Source organism: Rana temporaria, chromosome 4 (genome assembly GCF_905171775.1).
Source record: "Rana temporaria chromosome 4, aRanTem1.1, whole genome shotgun sequence".
NCBI classification, from domain to species: Eukaryota; Metazoa; Chordata; class Amphibia; order Anura; family Ranidae; genus Rana; species Rana temporaria.
The window spans coordinates 9,315,647-9,322,888 of record NC_053492.1 but is presented as its reverse complement, the minus strand read 5'-3'; the positions used below and the strand labels follow the sequence as shown (position 1 = coordinate 9,322,888).

At 48.5% G+C, this 7,242-nt stretch overlaps 1 long non-coding RNA gene across 1 annotated transcript in view; it reads right to left on the bottom strand.

Annotated features, from left to right (window-relative positions):
• Nucleotides 1–3,584, bottom strand: part of LOC120935252 — a 5,775-nt gene extending 2,191 nt beyond the window's left edge. The window contains exons 1-2 of the long non-coding RNA XR_005748379.1: nucleotides 3,319–3,584; nucleotides 1,412–1,464 (exon numbers count right to left, since the gene is read on the bottom strand). This is a non-coding gene — a long non-coding RNA (uncharacterized LOC120935252). The remainder of the gene's footprint in view (nucleotides 1–1,411; nucleotides 1,465–3,318) is intronic.
• Nucleotides 3,585–7,242: the final 3,658 nt, after the last annotated feature.

Here is a 7,242-nt window from a genome sequence, read left to right as displayed (position 1 = left end):
ATACTGTAGTATCCAGGACATTATAGAGAGAGTGGCAGTGGCCTCCTGGGGCTCTGAATTCCAGCACCGGGCAATGCCAGACCCTGTGTCATGGGAAAATATGGGGCACCAATCCCTGGTCACTTATTATGCAATGCTGCACAAACAGACCTCTTATAAGAATGAGTGTCCGCCAAGAAGTGAAGGATTGTCCTTTATTCCACTTGGTATTCTAGAACATTTTATTTGACCAGTGAGATGTTAAGAAGGTGAAGGTTGCCTTCATTTCCTGGCAGGAGTTCTGTAAGGAGGTCTGGAAAGGGCCGGTGGCAAGATCATCATAGCCAAGAGTCCCCCGTCTCCTTTAGAGCCCTTCTGCCCACCAACCCTATCAAGGACCAAAAGTCCTCCAGCTGCCCTACCACCTCAGAATTGTTCAGCCCCACTGACACCCAGCAGGGCCAGATCTAACCTGCCTGATCTGGGGGTTCAGTAACAAAAATGGTCAGGGGGGCATAATGTAAACACACTATCATTTTTTCCTCTCCTAGTTCCTTACATCGCCATGTGCCTGCAATCAAAAGCAACTGTATTAGGCCAGTATTTTTTAGAGAGGGGGAGAAAGGAGAGGGGGCAGGAGAGAGAGAGGGGAGAGGGGAGAGGGGAGAGAGAGGGGAGAGGGGAGAGAGAGGGGAGAGGGGAGAGAGAGGGGAGAGGGGAGAGAGGGGGGAGGAGAGAGAGGGGGGAGGAGAGAGGGGGGAGGAGAGAGAGGGGGGAGGAGAGAGAGGGGGGAGGAGAGAGAGGGGGGAGGGAGAGGGAGCAGGTGGAAGGAGAGAGAGAGAGACTAAAAGGGGGGAAGAGGGAGGAAGAGAGTGGGGAGATGTGAAAGAAGGAGAGACTAAAAGGGTGGAGAAGGAAGAGAAAGAGAAGGGAGAGGGGGGAATGGGAGGAAGGAAGGGGAGGAGGGAGGGAGAGAGAAGGGGAGAGTGGGTGGAGGAAGAGAGAGTAAAGGAGGAGGAGGTAGAGAGAAGGTGGAGTAAGAGAGACTAATGGTGGGAGGAGAGAAGGGGAAGAGTGAGGGAGGAGAGAAGGGGAATGTCAAATGTCTGGGTTCAGTGTCGGGGGAAGGTCATCCAGCGCAAAGATGTGCCCCCTCCCCCATTCATGATATGCAACCTTAGGTGATTCTATATGCAGCAGTCACTTACTTGGTGAATTCACTGCTGATGTCACTACTCCCCTGTCAGCCTTGTAACAGAAGGGAGTTGCCCTATCCCTACAGTAAACCATTGCGCCCAGGGCAACCACCCCCCCTCGCCCACTTCTTATCCCAGCCCTGCATGGATTGATTCTCAGAGGAGTGGCAGTTTTTGCAGTCAGAAGAGCAGAGAGAGTGACATCTGTAAATGGGGTCCAATCTGCCGGCACTCACCAATTTCTCCCTCGGACTCGGCCAGCCAGGTACAGCTTTTCTTTTTTTTGAATCTGCAGTGGTGTTAAAAAAAATAAAAACGTTACAGCTATGTCATATACTCTGCATGCAATCTCATTTTACTTCTGCACATACACATCAAGTCCTCCCACCGCTGTATGGGTGGAGAAGACATAGGATGGGAGGTGGGCCACATTCATGTAGCACACTGGTCACAGCCGATTCCGTGTCTCTCATTGGCAGGAGTAATGTTAGTGAGATAATGAGTAACGGGGAAAATCGGCATAGCACAGTGCACCCGCCAAAACACAAACTCTGGGGACCAGCAATGACATTGAAATGAGAGATGCTGCTGCTGTTTACAAATTATCGATTACAATTGTGTGCAGTGTGTGACAGGGAACATAATGATTTATTACTTGTCCCGTGGGGGGGCGCCACTGAAATCTGGGGGGCCACAGTGATCCCCCTTACATCAGAGTCCTCTCTGTACATCAGTTTTCATTGCTCCCCCTTAAATCATGGTTCCCAGAGCATCCTTTATGTCAGAGTCCCCCCTTACAGTGAAAGGGAAATTCTGTGAGTTTACATGTAGAAGGGGAACTTTGCAAGTTCAGATGTAAAAGGGGGACTCTGATGTAAAGGGGGACCCTTGTTATTAACTTCATACGAGGCGATTTAGTTCGCATTTGTAGCGATTAGGGTTGTCCCGATACCGCTTTTTTAGGACCGAGTACAAGTACCGATACTTTTTTCCCATGTACTACCCGAAACCAAATACCGATACTTTTTTTTAAATGTGTCCCCATATGTAGCCATGTCCCCCCACACATGCAGCCATGTCCCCCCACACATGCAGCCATGTCCCCCCACACATGCAGCCATGTCCCCCCACACATGCAGCCATGTCCCCCCACATATGCAGCCATGTCCCCCCACACATGCAGCCATGTCCCCCCACACATGCAGCCATGTCCCCCCACACATGCAGCCATGTCCCCCCACATATGCAGCCATGTCCCCCCACATATGCAGCCATGTCTCCCCATACCTAGATGCCGCCGCCTAGTTAATCAGCGTGCGGGGAACATTACAGCTTTCATTTGAATAGCTGTCTGTTCCCCGCCGCGCCTAGACACTCCCCCTTGCTCGGGATTGGACGGGTGATCTGTCTATCAAAGTGCAGATCACACGTCCAATCCCGAGCAAGGGGGAGTGTCTAGGCGCGGCGGGTAACAGACAGCTATTCAAATGAAAGCTGTAACGTTCCCCGCACGCTGATTAACTAGGCGGCGGGGGCGTTGCGGTATGCGGCGGCGGGGGGTAGTATCGGATCTGGTATCGGGGGAATTTGCGGGAGTACAAGTACTCCCGCAAATGCTCAGTATCGGTCCCGATACCGATACTGGTATCGGGACAACCCTAGTAGCGATATACAAGTTACTCACTCATATGATTAGAAATGTTATTTAATAGCAAAATATATGTATAGTTTATACTATAAAAAAAATTAATAATGGATGTGTGCCGCTAAAGTGTTGGGGTTTGACTTCAAGAAAGGGTGGCAACCCTAGTTGGCTGCATATTGTAATGATTGCCCATTGGCTGCCTGTGTAGTGTAATAATTGCCCTTTGTAGGCCATGTATGGTCAGGATGGTCATTGTCTTGTCTATTTATTGTCAGTGATGTTTGTTTAGAGGACCATATTACTAGAATTTATCTCCAAAATGAAGAGAATGTGTCCGCCCCATAAGAGGGGAAATGTTCTGACCCTGAAGGGGTTAATCTAGGTTTCCACACTATATATGTGTGTATCATCATCTGCTGGAGATAAAAGACGTCACAGTGACTATGGAGGAAGAGGACGGACATGACGGGGTTACTGGGTTTAAATAAATCTCATTACCTCCTCTGCTACCACTTCCAGCAAATGTCCTCTTTCTTCCTCCCGACTCACCTCTCATACGGACCTTGCTATTTATAGCTAACATCATTTCCTGCCTTTAGCTGACATCACTTCCTGTCCATAGCTGACATCACTTCCTGTCTTTCATAGAGATTTCCTGTCTGGGTAAAAGGTGAAATCGCCACCTTGTGGAGATTAGAAGAACTGCAGCCCTGAGAAACAGTGTGATCTTGTGCTGTGTGTTTAAAGTGGAGGTTCACCCTAAAAACGATTTTTTAACATTAGAGCCAGCATAGTAAGGGCATATACTTTCGGCAGGTTTTTTTTTTTTCTCCGTACTTACCTTTATATTCTGATTTGGTCCAGGGCTTCCGCGTTCTGATTACTCCGGGACTGGGTGTTCCTATCCCTGCCTCAGGGTTCCGATTAGGGTTGCCAACTCATCCCTTTAAAACAGAACACATATTAATTACACAGGTTCTGAGGCTAATTTAATGCAAATAAGGCACCACGTGAGTTTAATTACCTCCTTAAAGCGGTGGTTCCCCCTTAAAAACAACTTTTTTCTTATTCCACTGCCCCCCCACATTCCATCACGATTAAGGCTCTTATTATTTTTTTCATGCTGTACATACCTTAGTACAGCATATTCACCCGTGCATCCGGGTTGCGAGTCCCGCGAGAGTGGGCGTTCCTCACATGCTGTTGATTGACGTTTTGCCCAAAAACGAGCTCTCCCCCGTCGCGTAAGCCGCGTCACGGTTGGCGAAAGGAGCCGAACGGCGAGTCGGCGCTATACTGCGCATGCGCATCGTCGTTCGGCTCCTTTCGCCAATCGTGACGCGGCTTACGCGACGGGGCAGAGCTAGTTTTTGGGCAAAAGTCAATCAACAGCATGGGAGGAACGCCCACTCCCGCGGGACTCGCAACCCGGATGCACGGGTGAATATGCTGTACTAAGGTATGTACAGCATGAAAAAAATAATAAGAGCCTTAATCGTGATGGAATGTGGGGGGGCAGTGGAATAAGAAAAAGTTGTTTTTAAGGGGGAACCACCGCTTTAATCAGCCACAGAACCTGTGTAATTAATATGTGTTCTGTTTTAAAGGGATGAGTTGGCAACCCTAGTTCCGATGACTGCGGGACTGGGCGTTCCTATCCTTCGGTTCGATGATTGACGGCTTGTGAAACAGGTGACCCGTCGCACAACGCGCGTCACCAGATTTCCGGAAATAGACGAGCTAAGAGTCGGCACTATACGGTGCCTGCGCCCGCTGTGTAGAGCTGACTGCGCAGGCGCCGTATAGTGCCGACTTGCAGCTCGGCTATTTCCCGACATCTGGTGACGCGCGTTTTGCGACAGGTTACCTGTTTCACAAGCCGTCAATCATCCAACGGAAGGATAGGAACGCCCAGTCCCGCAGTCATCGGAACCCGGAAGCCCTGGAGAAAAACAGAATTCAAAGGTATGTACAGAGAAAAAAAAAAAAAAAAAACGCCGAAAGTAAATGCCCTTACTATGCTGGCTCTAATGTGTGTAATATTAAAAAAAAAAATTTGGGGTGAACCCCCGCTTTAACCACTTAAGCCCCGGACCTTTAAGCAGCTAAATGCCCAGGCCAGGTTTTGCGATTCGGCACTGCGTCGCTTTAACAGACAATTGCGCGGTCGTGCGACGTGGCTCCCAAACAAAATTGGCGTCCTTTTTTCCCACAAATAGAGCTTTCTTTTGGTGGTATTTGATCACCTCTCCGGTTTTTATTTTTTATGCTGTAATAAATATCCCCCAAAAACATATATAAAAAAAAATGTTTTTCCTCAGTTTAGGCCGATACGTATTCTTCTACCTATTTTTGGTTAAAAAAATCGCAATAGGCATTTATCGATTGGTTTGCGCAAAATTTATAGCGTTTACAAAATAGGGGATAGTTTTATTGCATTTTTATTAATTATTTTTTTTTAACTACTAATGGCGGTGGTCAGCGATTTTTTTCGTGACTGCGACATTATGGCGGACACTTCAGACAATTTTGACACATTTTTGGGACCATTGTCATTTTCACAGCAAAAAATGCATTTAAATTGCATTGTTTATTGTGAAAATGACAGTTGCCGTTTGGGAGTTAACCACAGGGGGCGCTGTAGGATTTAGTGTTCACTTAGTGTGTGTTTACAACTGTAGGGGGGGTGTGGCTGTAGGACTAACGTCATCGATCGAGTCTCCCTATATAAGGGATCACTCGATCGATGCAGCGCCATAGTGAAGCGATCGCGACGGAGCGGCTATAAACGAATAGCCGCGCCGTCGTCCCGGATCGCTCCCCGCGGGAATCCGACTGCCGCATATAGCGGGGGGCCACGATCGGACCCCCCACCCGCTAGAAGGCAAGGACGTATATGTACGCCCATTTGCCTGTATGTGCCATTCTGTGGACGTACATTTACATGCGGCGGTCGGGAAGTGGTTAAGTATTGTATAGGCCTCTTTTGGGGGAAATTTTAAGAAATGTCTCTCCCAAACAGGATAGTACACTAAGCCTGTAGACAAATAAGAGAACCAAATAAGTTAGCAGTGCTTCAAACCAGGACAGGACCTCTGTGAACAGAAGGGATTCCCTTCCTGGGAAATTAATCAATAATCTAAAATAATTGGGAGCAGAGGAACTAATGCAACCAGCATATATAAATAACCATAAGTATACAGATGCACGCCAGTATAAAAATAGTACATATACATACCTCCCAACTTTCTGAGATGGGAATGAGGGACACTATTAGCAAAAGTATGCAGGCATAGGACACCCCCTGGCACCCCACTTAAAGGAGAATTGTCCAAAAAAAATATTAGTTAAAGGGGTTGTATTTAAAAAAAAAATAACAAACATGTTATACTTACCTCCACAGCTCGTTTTGCACACAGTGGCCCTGAAATTGGTCTTCTGGGGTCCCTCGGCAGCTGTCTCGGCTCCTCCCCGCAAGAACTAACCCCCTTCATGCGAGGTCTCTCCCATGGGGGTTAGTTCTTGTGGGCTAGCTCCCGTGATACAGTCTGCGGCCATAGCCGCAGACTGTATCACTCAGCCCCGCCTAGGGTTGCCACCTTTTCTTTAAGCCAAACCCAAACATTTTAGTGGTACACGGCACTGCGCTTGCTTAACCCAACCCATTCACCTGAATGGGGCTGTGCTGCAACCGTGTGCAATGCACATGGCTACAGCACAGTGGCATGTTTTTTTTGGGGTTAAAAACAGCTGGTGAGGAGGCAATATAACGCTTCTTCACCAACTGTCAAATACCTTCAAAACATGATCCACTATGGATGGTGCCCTGCAACTCCATTTACACTTGTGGTTGGGGGGACAGTAAAAATTTGAGGTTGAGCTGTGTTATTACTGCTACCCAACCATTTCCCTCAAGCTGAAAAGGCAGCAGAGGGGGATGTACACTTGCCACAGCCAAAATGCTTTGCATCACAGTGCGGCAAAACATGTCTGCACTGTTGGGTTCAGCGAGCAGTATTGCCTGCCGAATGTGGCCCATTCAAGTTAATGGGGGCTCCCTGAATCCATGTGCAATGCATTACATTGCGGGGCAATACTGTGGGGTTTAAACAGGTGCCTGTCAAATGCCCTCTAAAGAGCAATACAAATGTGGATTGCTCTTCAGAGGGCACTACATGTGTAAATGAGCTGTAAGGCTGTTCAGCCATTCCAGTATATTCTGTGGAGACAGCTGGGGACCAGGGGAAGGAACAGGACTATTTAACCCCTGGGCAGGCAGAGTGACAGGAGGGGGCAGAGTGACAAAAGGGGGCAGGATGACAGGGGGGGCAGGCAGAGTGACAGGAGGGGGCAGAGTGACAGAAGGGGGCAGAGTGACAGAAGGGGGCAGAGGGGCCAGGCAGAGTGACAGGAGGGGGGCAG